This window comes from Piliocolobus tephrosceles, chromosome 8, assembly GCF_002776525.5.
Source record: "Piliocolobus tephrosceles isolate RC106 chromosome 8, ASM277652v3, whole genome shotgun sequence".
Lineage (NCBI taxonomy): Eukaryota > Metazoa > Chordata > Mammalia > Primates > Cercopithecidae > Piliocolobus > Piliocolobus tephrosceles.
Window position 1 is genome coordinate 21,046,244 of NC_045441.1, and position 20,182 is coordinate 21,066,425.

The window sequence follows — 20,182 nt, forward strand, 5'->3', positions numbered from 1 at the left end:
CTATGTACACACACACACATATTTAATGGAAAAACAAAGGTACTCAGTGCTTTATACGCAATATCATGTTAAGATATGGTCATTATTTTGGTTAAGTGCCCTCTGCAGATGTTTCCTGCCACCTCCTTCCCCATCCCAGCATCACAGACTGGCTTCAGTGTTCCCACTCAGTGCTGTACAATAACTCCTTCATAGCTCTGATCATGTTATTGTTATTACACATCTTGCTTGTCACTAAATAATTGGCTCCATGACAAACTTCATGTCTGTACCTCCAGTGTTTAACATAGTGTCTGGTCTTGCAATGTTACAAAAAATGTTTGGTGAACGAATGAATGAATGAGTGAGTGAATACATATATCTTCACCAGTTGTACTAAAACAATTATTTCTTGAATGTCACTCATTAACTTACGTTCTTATTCTCCTTGACATTTCCCTTGTGGTGGATGCCCCTTCCACCTCCTCTCTAGTGGGCCTTTTTGTTTCTTTCCCCACGAGGATTCTGGAGATAAAATGCTGGGCTTCTATGTTCTTTCCTTGGCCCTCTTTCCTCTCTCCTCACCCTTCTCATCTCTCTCCAGTCACCAGCATGAAGCTTTCGATGTATGTTATTGTCAACCAAACAGTTCTGCCTTCATTGAAAATGTGTCGCTTCTGTATCTATTTATTTATTTTGAGATGGAGTCTTGCTCTGTCGCCAGGCTGGAGTGCAGTGGTGGGATCTGGGCTAACTGCAACCTCCACCTCCCAGGTTCAAGCGATTCTCCTGCCTCAGCCTCTGGAGTAGCTGGGATACAGGCACGTGCCATCATGCCCAGCTCATTTTTTTGTATTTTTAGTAGAGACAGGGCTTCACCATGTTGGCCAGGATGGTCTTGAACTCCAGAACTTGTGATCTACCCGCCTCGGCTTCCCAAAGTGCTGGGATTACAGGCATGAGCCACCGCGCCCAGCCGTCACTTCTTTATTTTACCTACCAGTTCTTCAAAAATTAAAAGTGCTGCTTCATCCAAATGAGTACACACAGGTATACACATATGTAGAACTGCAACGGGTTTTTGAGATAATACCCATGCTACCTGAAATGCACTCTGCTTTCTATTTGACGTCACTTTTGTAAAATGCTGGTCACCGCTTATTGGATTGATTTTATAACCCCCTAAGGGGTTGTAATCTGCACTTGGATAAACAGTAGTCTAAATCAGTGCTTTGCAAACTTTAGCACACACAAGGATTACAGGAAAACCTTGTTAAAACAGGCTGTTGAGCCCCACCCTCAATGATTCTCATTCCATAGCTCAGGGTTGGGCCTGGAGAATTTGCATCCTAACAAACTGCGCAGTGATGTTGCTGCCATCAGACTTCAGACTCTTGTTTGGAGAAGCACTGGTCTAAATGGCGCTTTCCTCTACAATCAGAACTGTTGTTTTAATGCCTTCATGACCTTATGAAGAGACGAGAGCCCAGCTCTTTAAAATGTTTCAAATTTGAAGGTTTCAAAATACACTATATTCCTCCTGATGCTGTTCAATGATATGTTGACCAAAGGCTTTGGGGGTGCAAAATTAGATATTGTTAAAGCACTTCACATTGACAAAATTATTGGCCACAAACCCACACTGGAACAGGTAAGCTACTTCTGGGCTTTCAATAAAAATGCCTGACCAATCAGTTTGTTGTTGTCTAGTTTGAAGTTTAGTTGGGGCGAGCCTCTTCCCTTTGTATTCCCTTACTCTCCTTTGCGTTCCTCTTTCCTCTCTTGGTTTCTCTTTTAAAACTCTGCTGGATCAGACCTTTGATGTGTGGGCCAGCAAATTTGCATAGTGACACCTATTAGTCCTCTCAGGGACCACAGCCTCTGTACAGGGCTGTCCTGCAGCCAGCACTAGCCCTACACATTTTGCTAAGGTTTTGCCATCCCACTTTTCCCCTTGTTATAGGATTTAAGAGATGGTTATGGCTTTGGTTTTTTTTTTTTTTGTTTTTTGTTTTTTTCAAGTAAGTGTTCATACACTACCTCATCTCTACCAAAATAGGACTATATGTATAATTACCTATTTTTAAATAGGCCTATTTTCCTATTATTTTACTTTTTAAAGAAACAAATGGACCATCTAAACATTAAAATGAATCTTAATACATCCTACATATGTGTTAATACATCCTACATACACTGTCCAAGATCTTAGTGGTGATTAGAAACTTACATCTTAAATTCAAAAGCTTAGTTTGTAGTATTTAGGAATCACATTGTTGGGTAATTGTTCAGAAAACATCAAAAGTTTATGTAATGTCTTTAACAAAATTTTGTCATCCCTCCCCTCTACTTGCATTGGTTTTTTAATGAGAAGCAAAAGACAAGAGCCAATCATGACAGGATTAAAAGTACATGCCATGAAGTGGTTGAGCTCAAGCTGGGGTTAGGCCCTGGCTTTGTCTAACACTGGCTGTGGGATTTAGGGCAAGCCACTTAACCTGGCTAAACCTGTTTCTTCTGTAAAACACGGATAATCATAGTAATACCAGTCTCACCGAGTGGTTATGATTCTCAAAAGATTCAGTCTCTATTTGAGAGTACTTTGAAATGCGTTAATAGAGAAACAAATTTTAATCTCAATGTTATTATTCCTAGCAGATTGTAATAATTTCCATATTATCTGCAGTAGGTTGTGACATTTTACAGTTCAATATATACTAACACTCACTGGAAATGATTTTACCATTTTGTGAAATTTTAATACATTATTGATGCATAAGGATGTATTGGTGATAATTAGCAGTAGTTTACTAATAAGTATTTACATCACTGCTATAATGATGATAGTATATGTCATGATGACAAATCTATATCTTTCCACCATGGGATGGATGGATGTGTGGGTGTGTGTGTGTGTATACATACCCATAGATAGCTAGATAGATGAAATTTGAAAGGAAATTATCATTAAGATATCAGACACTACCTATTTGAAATCTCCAATATTTAAACCCTTAAACATTTTTTTCTTTTGATTTCACAGGGCAGTTAACACTTTGGCTAAAGAGTCTTTGGGTCCTAAATAGGCTTAAATGTGTCACAAAAGCATTTCATGTTGATTAATCGATGACCGAAGCCCTATGGCTATGTTTAACATAGATTCCAGAATCATTCTGCTTTCTAAAAACAGCTTGAGATACAATGTCAGCACCTGCTAATAAAAATAACTTAATTTTTGCTTACCAAAATGGTATGTAGTATTAGTAAGAGCTTAAATATTTATATCGTGTTCTATTCTCAATTAATTCACTTGGGCTTTCAAACATTTTTTTTATCTTTAAGAGCCCTTATTTAAAATCTCTTAATACCAACCAACCACAACCCATGATGCTTTTACTCCATTATAAAGGAAACTCTCAGATTCCATACATAGTGTTTTGAAAGGAATCCAAGATCTTTACTGGGGACATACTGTTAAAAAGACATAAAATTTAGTGGAAAAATGTATCATGGGGTCGGTACCGAGGGGATTTTCCCAGCCTACAGAAGTGAAGACTAGCTTGGAGAAAAAATAGCTCTCTGCTACATAATGCATGTGGTCCCTCCTCCAATGCAGATGCACCCTCCAAACTGCCTCCTGTCACTTGCTTAAATCATGAATACTGTACGTGAATGATTGTTGCCCATGTATGATTAAAATGTATTATGAGACATTTTCTCTTACCACTTCCTCCCTCAAAGATAGCCAAAAGCCCCCATACAGGCAAGCCCTACATTTTAGGACTAGATTGTTTAAGCCTCCCAAGTACAGGAACTCTATTTCTGCTTTATTTTTAACTCCCCACAGTGCCCGCTTCTAGAGAGCCTGAAGACATTCTATATGCAAGAGACTTTGAGTAACAGCTATGGCTCGCTAAGGGCAGGCAGCAGTGATTAATGCATGTCCGGAATTACTACTGACTTAACAGACTGTCTTCACCACCTTAAGTTGGTGTGTGAAGTTGGCTGTCCTTCCCACTGTTCAGCCAGGGCAAGTTTGTGCCTTAGGGGGCCAATTCCCTTTGAGTTGCTATTGAATGATCTATGCCCCCAAGTTAGGCCAGGTTGGAAAGGGTAAGGTCATAGTTGCGGGACTGCCTTTCCTCTACCATGAGGAGATAGAGCAACAAGAGCTTCTGGTCAATTTACCCCACCCTCTGTTTCCCAGAAGCTAGCTGGGCTCTGGCTGAACTCTAGGGATACAAGTCTAAACGGGGTAGGTTTTGGAACATAGCCCTGAGCTGGGTCATTCCTAGTGCAGGGAAACATCAGAATACCTTAGGACCCACACTGGAGATATCTTCATTCTTTAAATAAAGTGGCTGAGCATCTGGGCATGTAAAGTTAAATCAAACACCATATAGCTTCAAAAACCTTATAGCTTCTAGTCAAGGGACTTAGATAGAAATGAAGAAATGATCAGAGTACCATGTGGTAAAGGCATACTGGAGCTGACTGAAGGGATGGGGACTGGTGAAGGACAAAGATGTAGTTCGAGAAGGGATGCTGGGCTGAGTCTTGAGAGACTTCTGGCTTCAGCACCCATAGGCATTCCAGGCTGAGGGAGCATGAAGCAAGAGAGAGCTTTGAGTAGCTGAAGAACTTCAAGCAGTTAATTATAGCTGGAATGAAGAGTAACAGGTGAGAGGGTGAGAGAATAGGCTGGAAAGCTGCATGTAACCGGCCTGGTGTACTGAGCTAAGAAGTTGAAATTCATCCAGAAAGGGAGCTGAATTCAGCTTTACATAGGCAGAACAAAACCAGCCTTGTAGTTATGGCAAGGCATGGGGTTAGGTTCTCTTGGCTTTAGGCCTCCAGCTGTATGTTGAATTTGCACAGGGGTATGCACTAGGTTACCCTAGTCTGGTCCCTCAGTGCACTGGATTTCACTTTGTTCAGTGCTTCTTGGTGTGGGAATCATGTCTCCAGCTCTCTCTGTATGTGTTCACCCTGTGCCTGCTCAGTGCTGTTCTGGGAATGGACACCCTGAGCACAGGGGTCAACGAAGGAGTGGAGTTAGTGCTCAGTTCAGTTGGAAGGTGACCAAATACGAATGCTGGGTGTGGCAAATTAATTTTCATTGTTATCACTCCATAAGCGAAGGAAATGTAGCCCTTGTTATTTTCCAACATAGTCTCCAATAGAAACAGTTGTTTGTGACACTGAATTAGTCTGTTAAAAAATTCATCACCTGAAAAATTGCATCATATATTACTTTAAAAGTAATGACTGTAGTAGGCAGAAAAGTGCCAACTCCACCCACCCGGAAATGTCCATGTCCTCATCCCTCGAACCTCTGAATATGTTACCTCAAGGAGCAAAAGAGACATTGCAGTTGTCAATAAACTCAGGATCTTGAGATAGGGAGCTAGTCCTGGGTGGTCTGTGTGGTCCCAGAGTGCTTACAAGGTTCCTTAAAAGTAAAAGAGGGAGGCAGGGTCAGAGTGATTCAAAGAAACCCTCAACGCTATTGTTGGTTTTGAAGCCTGAAGAGGGCCACCAGCCAAGGGATGCAGGTGACCTCTAGAAGCTGGAAAAGACAAGGAGATGGATTCTCCCCAAGACTCCAAGAAGAACACAGCCCTCCTGACACCTCAATTTTAGGTGAGTCCACTTGAGTCCCATTTCAGACGTCTGACCTCTAGAACAGTAAGATAAATTTGTGTTGTTTTAAGTCACTGAATTTATGGTAATTTGTTACATCAGCAATGGGAAAATTAATACAAAGACTATTCTTTAAGGTTTCAGAAGGCAGCTGATTACAAACTACTTCGGTAAAAAACCTGATAAATGTGGCCACTATGTGGCTAATCACATATACTTTTCTCTTTTTTTTTTTTTTTTTTTTTTTTTTTTTTTTTTTTTTTTTTTTTTCTTTTTTTTTTTTTTTTTTTGAGACAGAGTCTTGCTCTGTCACCTAGGCTGGAGTGCAGTGGCCTGATCTTGGCTCACTGCAACCTCTGCCTCCCAGGTTTACGAAATTCTGCCTCAGCCTCCCAAGTAGCTGGGATTACAGGTGTGCGCCACCACGTGCAGCTAATTTTTGTGTTTTTAATACAGACAGGGTTTTGCCATGTGGGCCAGACTGGTCTCAAACTCCTGACCTCTGGTGATCCACCCGCCTCAGCCTCATGTAGTGCTGGGATTACAGGCCTGAGCCACCACATCTGGCCCTAATATACTTCTTCTTGACTTCCTGCCCCTACTCCTGAGCCCTGGTAGTGTAAGGAGCCACACTTTCTTGAAGCTAGGCCTGCAGGTATCTGGCCATGCTGCTGTTAAAAGACCCTACATGGAACTTTCCATCGCTGGCCTTGGAACATCCTTGTAAGCAGGCTTCCAAATGTAAGCATTGAGATTAGAAGGGCACAGCATTAAAAAGAACAACCTTTGGTTCAAAGTTTCTGTTTGTGTTTTCTAGAACTCTTAAAAGTCAATATATGTAGGTGGACAAAATATTTGGTGAAATTACAGTTCTGAAAATAGCCTTATGTTTGCCAGAACTTGAGGAAGGCCCCCAGGTGATGTCTAGTCCACCTCCTGCAAAGGCAAGAAGGTGGAGGTTGGGAAAGTCCACACTGACATCTAGTGATACAAAACTGCACTGCCAAAGGCTCCAACCACAGCTATTTGCAGCAGTGGGCTCCTCAATTCTGATGCACCTACTTTACTGCCCCTCAAGAGGACTGAAGACTCAGTGCACACCAACCAATTTCAGCTGCCCTGGTGGGGGCCAAAGCAGTTCAGGCTTCTTTATTTTCACTTACAAACTTAGTTTGGCCATCTAAGAGTTTTGCCTTTTAGTTTTTGAAATGATCATTTCAGCACATTTTAAAGCTATAGAATTTACTTCTGAAAGCTTCTCTGTGCTTCCAGTGGCCAGACCATTTAATGCCAAATAATTTTTTTTATTTTCTATGTGTTCTCAGAACAAATGCTTGGGCCGAAGTCTCCTGAGCAAGGAATGATCTGCAGCAGGGGATGGAACCAGTACAGCAGGTACTTGTCCTTTTTTTGCCCTGAGAACATTGTCTGCATTTCATTTTCGGCAACTCAGAAGTCTAAGGTACAGAAGAAATGACAAAGAATGCTTCTTCTGTCTTTCCATTTTTCTTCCAATGAAAATAAGTCAGCAGAGATACAATTTCTAGTTCCTTCCTTAATGACGGCACAATTAGAAGCAAGACTGCATTTTTAAGGTTGTTTCAGTAACCCAGGTACAAAAAATGAGGGGGCTGCACAACAATGTGAATGTACTTAATGCCACTAAACCATTTAAAATTGGTTAAAATGGTAAATTTTGTGTTACGTCTATTTTACCTCAATTAAAAAAGTAGTGAAGGCTGGACAGCATCAGTAACAGTAGGAATGGAAGAAGCTTCTGCAGGACTGATCAAATGATTGGGTGCAGATACAGTTTCACATCATTCTCATAGGCAAAATGTACACATGAACAAATACTAAACTCTTTAGAATACTAATGCCAAAAAACTTCTACAACCTCCACATTGAAATAAACAGACCTAAACATTAGGAAATAATGAGATTTTACAAGGAATGTGTTTTTCATACACTTTGGACATTTTCTTTTATAACATGTAAATATCAAAACCTTCAAGCAAATCATACAGATGAGAAAACAAAATGTGCTGCACTAAAAACATACAGATTTAGCAAAGAAAGGACAAAAACAAAAAACAAAAAACCTCGTAAGGCAGTTTTGACTCTCAGAAATATATGAGAGAGACAAAAACAGTGAGAGAATTCAGTTGCTTCTGTGAAGCAAGCAAAAAAGGGGAAGATAACTTTTAGGAAGGCACTCCAGGCCTGATCTGTACAAACAGCAATTCAAAGGGTTTGAAAATAATGAGTTTTTACTTTTTAGAGTTTGTAATCAATTGAAATAGTAATTCATTGACATTCGAAGAGGCATTAGAAATGACCTAGGATTTCTTTGTTAAAACGTAGCATTTCAATACGTTTAGAGGTACACGTGTCTGGTTTCTCCAGTACAGTTTTTAACAGATGGCATACTAACAATAAATCTTGCTCTGTTTCTTGACACTCCCCCCCCACAACTACTAATGATGGGGTGAAAAAGTGAAAAATACTGTCTAGACCAATATTAATAAAGAGAATCACAGCTACAATTAGGTTTTCATTTTAATACAGCAGGATTTTTATACTGAATTAAATGTTCATATATATTTATTTTATAATAACTCATGAATTTCAGTAGTAAAAAAAATTTCTTCTGGAGCTCACAAATAGGATGAACACTTAAAAATAAATAAATAAGTCCCACCATGCAGAAAATTTACTTAGCTTGACACATATGAACTTGAGAGGAATGAGAGTTTTGGAAAGTGAGGCCAGCTTCTCTAGGACTTTGAGAAACTCAGTCATCACGCAGAGGAAAGAATGAAGCAAGTGCCTGTTACCTTCAGTGCTCAATACTAGAATGATAGCCATCTATGGCCAAATTTGAAATGGTGATGGCTTGAGAAACTAAATGATAAGAACTGTCTTGTTTTTTAGATTTAATGTAATCTAGCTAATGGCTTGTGTATAATTTTCCAGATGACTTAATGGATATTTTTATGATTTAAAATAATTGTCTTCCATGTCAGTCAAGACATAAAGAATACAAATTTCCACACTGGAAGAATGAATAGCCTCAGGAAGAAGTTTATATCTGTTGGAGCAATAATTCCAGGCACTGGTCTACAGACCACCACCAGTCTGTAATAAAGTGTTCATAGTAAAATAAGAAAAATTAGGACAGTGCAGTAGCTTTGTTATCTATAAAAAGTTAAATATGTTTCATGCACAAGACTATCTTTAGTCTAAGATTAGATTCTTCCTACCCTTATGATAGTTGTAGATGGCCATAGATTTGGGGAGTATTTGGTTTTTTGTTTCTTCCTTTTTAAATGTAGATTTCCTTTTTTGGGACAAAGAAATATTGGCACCCCGATATTGATTCCTAAACTGTTCTCGAATTTTTACTGACCTGTGAAATCTAAAATGTTGGAAACTGTTGCTCAAGAGATCAGCAGTTCTCACCTTTGTTTTCCCTGCCTGCCCCAACATACTGGAGAGATAGGATATACCCCCATAAGCTCGAACCTCGATAAGGCTTGTTGTCAGCAGAAACTTAGGCTCTTGAAGAGGAAGGGTGCACATCAGAATGGCTGGAAGTCCCGTATATACTAGACAAAGGCCCCAGGTGGTTCTAATAGGGCCCAAACCCTAGCTAAACTGACAATTTTCATTCGGTAATACTGATATATCCAGTGGGCCTAGAAATTACCCAGATGCCTCATTTATTAATTTGCCATCTTGCCCTCTCTACAGGACTGTATCTTCACTTCCCAGAAAAATGAGTAGGATTTCTCCGGAAGGCAAGTCCCTCTGAGGTATCCACCAACCACTGCCATACAGGTTTTTTTCGTCTCTAACACCAGTCCTTTACACTGGAACTTGGACACACTTTTCTTTACTCTCTCAGGCCATGCCATGTAGTTATTCTGGGTCATTGTTTCCTCAGTGAAACATTGAAGGGATAAGGTCCAGGTCTTTCAAACTGCCCACTGTGACCTGTTAGTGTAGCGGAAAATGAATCCAGCTAAACATGACCAGTATTTTCTTCTTTCTAATGAAAAAGAATAGTATTGAAATAACTAGAAAATATTAAAGTAGGCTGGATGCAGTGACTCATGCTTGTAATTCCAGTGTTTTGGGAGGCTGAGGTGGGAGAATGGCTCAAGGTCAAAAGTTGGAGACCAACCTGGCCAACATAGTAAGGCCTCATCTATACAAAATAAATAAATAAAAATATCAAAATGCATGGAATTTAGTGAAGCTAAACATTGTTTTATGAAACTTTATATATATTCTGAGCTGAGACAGAATATTTCTCCTAATGTAGGTTATAGTTTTTTAAAAAGTTGGCTGGGTGTGGTGGCTCATGTCTGTAATCCCAGCACTTTGGGAGGCCGAGGCAGGCAGATCACCTGAGGTCAGGAGTTCGAGGCCAGCCTGGCCAACATAGTGAAATCCCGTCTCTACTAAAAATACAAAAATTAGCTGATCATGGTGATACACAGCTGTAACCTCAGCTACTTGGGAGGCTGAGACAGGAGAATTGCTTGAACCCAGGATACAGGTTGCAGTGAGCCGAGATGGTGCCACTGCACTCCAGCCTGGGCGACAGAGTGAGACTCCGTCTCAAGAAAAAAAGAAAAAAAAGGTTTGAAAACCGTTAGATTCGTTAGACAATCTCTATAATCTATGATAGCTTAAAATTCTATGAATTTCACTTTGGTAATGAGCATAGAACTCTCCCTTCTCCCACCCTGCTCAACACAGCACTCAACAAATCCAAGAGCTCCTCTTTGTCCTTGAGCCTGAGGTCTCATCTGGTATCTCCAGGCAATCTGACTTGGCATCAGGCCTTCCTCTGGGCACCCCTGGCCTTTGGGATGGTGCTGACCTACTGCTTATGATACTATATTGTAATCGTCCATCTCCCCAGCAAATTGTGCCAGGGTGCACTTGAATGAATGAAGGAAGGAGGCAAACAACAGTGTATTTGCTTAAGGGAGTGGTTCACAACCTGACTTCGCATCAGAATCCCCTGGGAAGCTTTTAAAAAGCCCAATACCCAAACCGTACCTGAACAATTAAAGCAGAAGCACTGTCAGTGGTGTCCAGGCATCACATTCTTTTGTTTTGGCAGGGGACGGGGGAAGGAGTCTCACTCTGTCCCCCAGACTGGGGTGCAGTGGTACAATCTCAATGCACTGCAACCTCTGCCTCCCGGGTTCAAGCGATTCTCCTGCCTCAGCCTCCCGAGTAGCTGGGACTTCAGGTGTGTGCCACCACGCCCAGCTAATTTTTGTATTTTTAGTAGAGACAAGGTTTTGCCATGTTGCCCAGGCTGGTCTGAAACTCCTGGTCTCAAGTGATTCCCTGGCCTTGGCCTCCTAAAGTGCTGGGATTACACGCATGAACTACCGTGCCCAGCCAGCATCAGATTCTTTAAAGCTCCCCAACGGAAGTCTAATACGCAGATGAGATTGAAAATGACTGATTTAGACCAGGTCCTTGGGATCTTGTAGAAATGCAGATACTGCCTCCCTAGGCCTGGAGTAGGGGCACAAGATTCTTTCTAATGTGCTTCCAGGCGATGTTGATGCTGACAGTCTGCTGGCCACATCTTGAGAAAGGAGGGAAGAGCCATCTGATGGATTCTCTGGCAACATAAAAAGAGCTGAGATAGCAAAGTCAGACAGACCTGGAGGAAAGCGAGGGTAGTGACCAGGCATAAGATTACTGGAGTAGGCCGGGCGCGGTGGCTCAAGCCTATAATCCCAGCACTTTGGGAGGCCGAGATGAGCGGATCACGAGGTCAGGAGATCGAGACCATCCTGGCTAACACGATGAAACCCCGTCTCTACTAAAAAATATTAAAAAACTAGCCGGACGAGGTGGCAGGCGCCTGTAGTCCCAGCTACTCCGGAGGCTGAGGCAGGAGAATGGCGTGAACCCGGGAGGCAGAGCTTGCAGTGAGCTGAGATCCGGCCACTGTGCTCCAGCCTGGGCAACAGAGCGAGACTCCGCCTCAAAAAAAAAAAAAAAGATTACTGGAGTAAATTGCCTGGCACCCTTTCTTCCTAGTGATGTGACCTTGGGCTAGTTATTTAACATTGCCTCCATCTGATGATGGAGATATAACATAATATATAGGGTGGGTGTGAGAACTGAGCAGCACACCACAGACACCCTGGTATGCACATGTGAGTTACTAGCATTATTATTACATATCCCAATTCCACCACTTACTAGCTTTGTGCTGTTGGTAAGTGTATTAGTCCGTTCTCACACTGCTGTAAAGAGCTACCTGAGACTGAGTAATTTATAAAAAGGAGGGTTAATTGACTCACAGCTCTGCGGGCTGTACAGGAGGCATGGCCGGGAAGGCCTCAGGAAACTTACAATCATGGCAGAAGGTGAAGTGGAAGCCGGCATGTGTTACGTCGTAGGAGCAGGAGGAAGAGAGAGCAAAGGGGTAGGTGCTACACGCTTTCAAACAACCAGATCTTGTGAGAACTCACTCGCTATCACGAGAAAAGCAAGGGGGAAATCCACCCCCATGATCCAATCACCTCCCACCAGGTCTCTCCCCCAACATTGGGGATCACAGTTCAACATGAGATTTGGGTGGAAACACAGAGCCAAACTATATCAACAAGTTGCTTAACCTCTCTGAGCTCCAGTCTCCTCCACTGTAAAATGGGGAATCATAATATCCATCAATCTCCTTACAAAATTGGAAAGATAAGCTACACGTAAAATTCTTAGCACAATATTTGATCCATGTGCATGCTCAGTAAGTGGTTATTTCTCAAATTAGTTTCATTTGTATTGGGATAAATCATTGTTCCCTCCGATAGGTACATTTTCTATCTAACCATCTGCCAGTTCTCGGAATCTTCTCCTGCCCCCACACCACACAGGCTGCAGATTGTAGGGATAGATGACGGAGGATGGGAGGCTCATCTCACTCTCTATTTCAATACATTCTACTTCAACAGCAGGGCTTGTTTTTATTATCTTATTGAGTTCACATGGGTAGCTTTTGGCAGCAGCAATTATTCTCCTTATTACTCTACAGATGAAGAAATAGACTTGGCTCTGACATGTTGGATTTTCTCAAGCAAGTCCCATATGGAAAATAAAAGCTTTTAATTCTAATCAGAGACAACCGGGGGAAAAAAAACCCTCCTGGCTTCATGCTTCTTGAAAGCCTCTCCTTCAGAATATTTTGAGGACCTGCAATGTGCCAGGTGTTGTACCAGATTCAAAGTAGAATACGTGACAAGAGAGTTGAACAAATCGCTACAGGATCATTGGGGAGCAGGGGACGGAGGGGAGGCTCTTGACAGATGGGAATGGGGCAGACAGGATATGCTGTTTCACATATGAGGTGCTACCTTGGCTGGGCGGTGAAGGTTAAGGAGGAGTTGAGAAGTGGCAAATGCGGGAACGGTGTTTAGGAAGAGAGAACAGCATGGACAATGACAGTGAGCTGGGAAACAGCCTGGCGTGTTTGGGGAATGGCAGTTAAACAGGATGGAAGAAAGATGGCAATAGAAAGTTATCTTGGGGACAGATTGTACACCAGGTTAAAGAGTTTGGATTTTAACCTGTTGCTCTGTGATAGGATGATCACATAATTCATCATCCAAATGGGCCACTTTTGAGAGTTAATGGGCATGCTACCCAGATAGAATAACTGAACAGTCAGCAGAAAACAGCACTGTTCTAGGCCAACAGAGGCATACAATCACCCTAGCTTTGGGAAACCTCTAAGGACTAACACTCATCAAATTTGTTTATTGTAGAGGGAATTCTGGCAGCAATGTGGACTGGAAAAAAGAGGAAGCTCCTGCAGTCAAGGAGACAGCTAGGAAGGCAGTGGGAATGAAGAGGAGAGAGATAGAGGAATGGTTTTGTAAGAAATAGACTGAACGTGGAGACAGAGAGAGAGGGAGAATAGCTAATGATGACTCCGCGCTTCCAGCCTGGGTGCCATGTGGCTGGGAAGACAAGAGAAACAGCTTTTAGGGAAACAGTTTGTATAATTTGAGGCATGTTGAACTGGAGATATTTGCTAACTATCTATGTCAGCATCCAGTAGGCAATTGGAACAGGAGGCGTAGAGCTCACAGGTGTGGATTGAACATGTAGATTAGGTCGTTAGGTGGAAGTTGCTCAAATTACTGAGGGATAGATGGTACAGAGGGAGACAGTATGAAACCTAGGATGGACTTAGAGGAAATGGCAAGGAGCTGCTGGAGGAAGAGGAGCCAGGGAAGGAAGAGGTGGAGTCAGAGTTGTAGGAGGAAAAATAGAGAGAGGTATCCAAGAGGGTGAAAGAAGGGGAAAGTTTTGGGGATGAAGGTCAGTCATTCGACGCTGTCAAAAGTAGCAAACAGGTAGGGAATGATGAAGATTGGCATCATTCTTGAGCACAGCATCCATCAGTGTTGATCTTTTTTGAGTGGTGGAGATGGAAGCCAGGCCACTGCATGTTGCAGACTGCATGGGAATGAGTACTAGATGGCAATTACAGGCCTCTCTTTCCAGAGGTTAATAGCGACAGGCAGGAGAGGGAGTTACAGCAATTTGATGGGGAGGCAAAGTTTCCCTGCTTGATTTTCCTCATGCTGTTTATCGCTAGGTCTTGTGTGAACATGTGGTTGGAAAATTAGAGAAAAGGCAGCTGAATCCACCCTGGGTCCCCTGGGTTCTGCTTTCATAGTCTTGAGAGCTGAACTGCAAGTGCTTTTCACAGTCATGAGAGTTGAATCCAAGTGATGGTGGCTTTAAGCAATTACATTGAGAGTGTGTTTTCCAGCCCCAAATCTTGATGTCTTGGTTTGTATTCAGACATAACTTGGCGACGGCCCAGTTAGGACATTTCAGTGTATAGTGCTTTTTACACATTACTGTTGTAGGCTGCTATAGCTTAGAATTTTATGATCACAGCTATTATACATTGTGAAAAGATTGATTAAAAGAATTTTACATAATGAATACTTATGATTCTGTGTGTAAGACCAAAGATGACTAAATCAGTACCCTCGGAGCCTGCAGAAAACATGGCTTTCCAAAAATAAACGCAGTGTGTGGCTCTTTGGGATTCTCTAGTCCTTCACTAACCTTGGCCTAAATGCAGGTCACCCATTTGATCCTTATGGCGGGTCATCTCCAGCAACAGGGACTTGTGGTCCCTAACGTGATGTAAACTCAGAGATAAAACAGGTAATATAAGCTCAGAGAAAGGAGACTCCCTTAAAGAATGAAGAGAGACTGGGTGTGGTGGCTCACACCTGTAATCTCAGCATTTTGGAAGGCCAGGATGGGAGGATCACTTGAGCCCAGAGTTCGAGACCAGTCTGGCAATGCAGTGAGACCCTGTCTCTACAAAATGTAAAAAAAAAAAAATTAGTCAGGCATGGTGGTAAGCACCTGTAGTCCTACCTACTCAGGAGGCTGAGGTGGGAGGATCACTTGAGCTGTGGAGATCAAGGCTGCAGTGAGCCGAGATCATGCCACTGCACTCCAGCTTGGGCAACAGAACAAGACCCTGTCTCAAAAGAAAAAAAAGATGAACAAGAATGAAGACAGAGGGTGAACCACAAGAAGATGCATCTATCAAGGGCTGCAGTTCTTGCCTTCACCTCCTGATTTATGGAGAGATGAGTGAAAACAGTTTGTTGGCACTAAGAAATTTTTCTACTGGTAGGCCATATTAATTAAATTGACAACAATCCTCCCTACTGGTAGACCACTTTAGTTAAATTGACAAAAATTCTCCCTTCTTGGTGTAAGATATCTAGTTACATATCATAATTATCTTTTGAAATTTATTGTTCCTCTTCAGTCTTCAGAATATCTCTGCCACTGTTTTCCATACTGGCTATGCATGTGACAACTTTCATTTCCCAGCACTGACACTGCCACCATCCATCAATCTCAGGTCACTCCTGCAGTCAGGGAGGACTTACGCACCTGGTTCAGTCTCCTCCCATCAAGTAGTGTCCTGGTCCTGGAGGATTTCAGCCTCCATGTGGACACCCTCCCATCAGTCTGGCCTGAACATCCATTGCCTGCCCCTTCCCGCAGCAGTGACCTTCGCTTGCACTCCATTTCAGGTGTCCTTTCCCCTGGCCTTACCCTGGGCCCTGTCATCACTTGAAATGACTCCACCTCTGACAGTAACTCCAGCACTGCTTTTTCACACAACTCACTCTCTTTCTCCATTAACACTTCATTAGGATATTGTTGGCAAAAATGTAAGTATCTCCAAAACTTCTCTCCTCCAGGAAAGCAGTGAGAAAACCAGCAAAAATAGTGAGAATCAACTTTTTCAGAACTCTGTAAATTAACCCAAGGCTTGCAGCAATCCAGGGAGTGTTTATTCCAGAAAAATGGTTGAATCTCAGTACGAGCAGCAAGCTTAACTTGCCCTGTTCCCATCACCCATCTCCTCCAGCTCTGTGGTAGCCTTGAAAATCAACAGTCCACAATTACAGTAAAAGCCAATAGCCTGGCAGCCACTGGAGGACGCACGGTAGTGTCAGATAGAGTTCCTTCAAAACCTCATTCCCACACATCTGTCAGGATTTGCCCTCTCGGGAGTTCCCAGGAAGACATTGATTGCAATCCAGTCTTTATTTGACTTGACCTGAAGATCACCTGCTGCAAAAACCCTTCTTCCTGGGGACATTTATTGAGAACATTTGGAGGCAACTATTTAATTTCAAGGTGCTTGAAGTAGTGGATACTAGCTGACAAACAATAGGCTAACCAAAAAGCTTTCAAGGAAAAACCAGGGAATGAGATGTCTGTAGGAACTCGACATATTCCTAAGAAGCTAGAAGGCCATATGCCTGCAGAGGGCTGTGCACGAGCCCAGGGTTGTGTGGATGCTTAGGAAAGACCTGAGAAGGCCCTAAGTTCTCACCTCTGTGCAACATATCCTTGAAGCTGTGTGCAGGCAGGCAGTGAAGGCTCAAACAGAATTGTCAAGGCCCTGGCTGAGTGTCGAAAGCTAGCCCCAATTTACTCACAGAGCCCCTTTGCAAAAACTGGGAAACTCACTGGTCCCTGGTATTTAAGGAAATCTGTATCCAATCGCTACCTGACCACTAAACTAACTATACAGAGACTTCACCAACCAAATATGACAAAGAATACAGACTTTACAGACTATGTCAGAAAAGTCACTAAACAAGCAATAACTGACAGCAACTATGACAAGCCCTGGGGAAGGGTGAGAATCTAATTTCCGCAGTTGCCACATTATAGCATTTTAAATGTGCAATTTTCAACAAAAAATTACAAGACATTCAAAGAAACAGGAGTATGGGCAATATACAGGAAAAAAACAATTAATAGAAACTGTCTCTGTAGAAGCCCAGGACTTAAGATGTTCCCTCATGTATACCTACAATAGTGTTTGACCAAACAGCTAGCCACCCCATGGCTCAGTCAAGGTGGCACAATTAACCATCACACCTTTTACAAAAAATATGAGGCCAGGCACGGTGAGTCATGCCTATAATCCCAACACTTTGGGAGGCCAAAGCAGGCGGATCACGAGATCAGAGATTGAGACCATTCTGGGCAACATGGTGAAACCCCATCTCTACTAAAATGTAAAAAATTAGCCAGGCGTGGTGGTGTGTGCCTGTAATCCCAGCTACTCCGCAGCCTGAGGCAGGGGAATCACTTGAACCTGGGAGGCGGAGATTGCAGTGAGCCGAGATCGTGCCATTACACTCCAGCCTGGTGACAGAGTGAGACTCTGTCTCAGAAAAAAAAAAAGAAACTCACATGGCCATAATAAAAATAAAAATAAAAATAAAAAAATAATAGATGTTGGCATGGATGTGCTAACAAGGGAACACTTTAACATTGTTGGTGGGAACGTAAACTAGTACAACCACTATGGAAAACAGTGTGGAGTTTCCTTTAAAAACTAAAAATAGATCTACCATTTGATCCAGCAATCCTACTACTGGCTATCTACCCAGTGGAAAAGAAGTCATTATATAAAAAAGATACTTGCACACACATGTTTATAGCAGCACAATTCACAATTGCAAAAATATGGAACCAGCCCAAATGCCCATCAATCGACAAGCGAATAAAGAAAATGTGATACACACACACACACATATATATACACATATACACATACGCACACCATGGAATACTACTCAGCCATAAAAAGGAATTAAACAATGGCATTTGCAACAAACTGGATCCTGGATGGAATTGGAGATCTTTATTTTTTATTTATTTATTTTTTAGACAGAGTCTTGCTCTGTGACCAGGCTGGAGTGCAGTGGTGCGATCTCAGCTCGCTGCAACCTCTGTCTCCCGGGTTCAAGTGATTCCCCTGCCTCAGCCTTCCAAGTAGCTGGGATTACAAGCACACGCCACCACACCTGGCTAAATTTTTGCATTTTAGTAGAGATGGGGTTTCACCATGTTGGCCAGGATGGTCTTGATCTCCTGACCTCTTGATCCGCCCACCTCAACCTCCCAAAGTGCTGGGATTACAGGCCTGAGCCACCGTACCTGGCCTGGAGAACATTATTCTAAGTGAAGTTACTCAAGAATGGAAAACCAAATATCGTATGTTCTCACTCATAAGTGGGAGCTAAGCTATGATGATGCACAGGCAAAAGAATGATACAATGGACTTTGGGGACTCAGGGGAAAAGGGGGGTGAGGGATAAAAAATGAGATTCACACCCATTAGGATAACTATTGTTTTAAAAAAAGGATTGATGATGATGAGTAGAAATTAGGACCCTGGTCCATTGCTGGTGGGAATGTAAAATGGTGCAGCTGCTATGGAAAACAGTATGGTGTTTCCTCAAAAAGTTAAACATAGATAAAGCATAGAATCTAGCAATTGCTCTTCTGGGTGTATGCCCAAAAGAATTGAAAGCAGGGATTCAAACAGATACTCCTACACCCATTTCATAGCAACACTATTCTCAATAGCTAAAGGGTGGTAACAATCCAACCAACAAATGAATGGATTTTTAAAATGTAGTATATACATAAAATTGGATATCATTCAGCCTTTAAAAGGAACAAAAATTCTATTGCATACAAAAGGATGTATGTGATTTTAATATATATCACAACATTGGTGAACATTGAAGACACTGTGCTTGGTGAAATAAACCAGACACTGAAGAGCAAATATTACATGATGCTGCTTGTAGAACAGACAAATCCATAGAGACAGAAAGTAGAATCAAGGTTGTAAGGCACTTGGGGAGGGAGGAATGGGGAGTTATTATTTCATGGGTACAGAGTTCTATTTGGGATGATGAAAATTTCTGGAAATGGATAGTGGTGACTATTGCACAACATTGTGAATATACTTAATGTCACTGAATCGTAGACTTAAAAATAGTTGAGGCTGGGTGCAGTGGCTCATGCCTATAATCTCAACACTTTGGGAGGCCAAGGCGGGAGGATTGCTTGGGTCCAGGAGGTTGAGACCAGCCTGGACAACATAGTGAGACCCCATCTCTATTAAAAACAAACAACTAACTAAAAATAGTTAAAATGGTAAAGCATATGTTATTTTACCACAATAAAAAGGGGAGAAAAGATCTGAGATCTGAAAATCATATATATATATTATATATGATTATTATATATGTATATATATAATATATATATAAATGAAATTCATGCTTCTTATTAAAAGTTAAAATAGTTGGTAGGTAACATATTCACTGTTAACAGTTTAATCTGCTAGTCAATGTGTTCATGCTTAGTTTGTTGTTGCTATTATTTTGGGGTTTTACAAATGATATCAATAGCATGTCCTGATATTTCCCTGTTCCTATACATATGTAGCTACAAGGTTTAGTACTAAAATACTTAGAGAAAGAAAATCCTATTTTTTTTTTTCTTTCTGTGTTTAGGAATATTACAGCGAATGAATCTTCTTTGGTGGTCCAGCCACACCAGCCCTTATACTTCACAGCGTGAGTGGTATGTTAATTGGTGATAAACCCAGAATGATAGTCCTTGTAGCAAAGGAGTTGTGGAAGTTAAAGCAGATGTCCCCAACCTTCTCCTGAGGATACCTTTAGTGTAGTGTAACATGGTGATAGTTTGAGTTGGGAAAGAAAGACCCAGGAGTGGTAGGGGAGGGGAGACATAAAGAGAGGGGAAGGGAAGGTGAGGCTGGCACTGGAGAGAAACTACTTCTGTTTCTCTCCTTTATTGGGAATTCTGTCTCCAGCCAGGAAGTCAGAGCAGAGACGGGAGGTGGGGCATGGAAGCAGTGTTTGTCTTGGATGATAAAGAGGTAAGGTTTGGGTTAACAATTTGCTCAAAGTTGATCCATTAGCTAACATTTGCTATCTCCGGGCAAGGGAACTAGATGGCTGGATGATGAACTAAGTAAAGACTTTATACCATGTGCCTTTTACTTTGGAATTTTGTACCATTTGACTTCACTAAGCCAAATGTTATAAGAGTTTCCCAAGATAAGGATTTAGAACTGTGTTTTTCATTGTCTGATATAGAGCATAACAGTAGATCCAAACTC

At 41.8% G+C, this 20,182-nt stretch overlaps 1 long non-coding RNA gene across 1 annotated transcript; it reads left to right on the plus strand.

Moving 5' to 3' along the window:
- Positions 1–3,255: 3,255 nt before the first annotated feature.
- LOC111523621 lies at positions 3,256–19,624 on the plus strand. The gene is made up of 4 exons (XR_002725564.1): positions 3,256–5,622; positions 6,948–7,017; positions 9,376–9,437; positions 19,551–19,624. It is a non-coding gene; the product is annotated as an uncharacterized LOC111523621 (long non-coding RNA).
- The last annotated feature ends 558 nt before the right edge of the window (positions 19,625–20,182 follow it).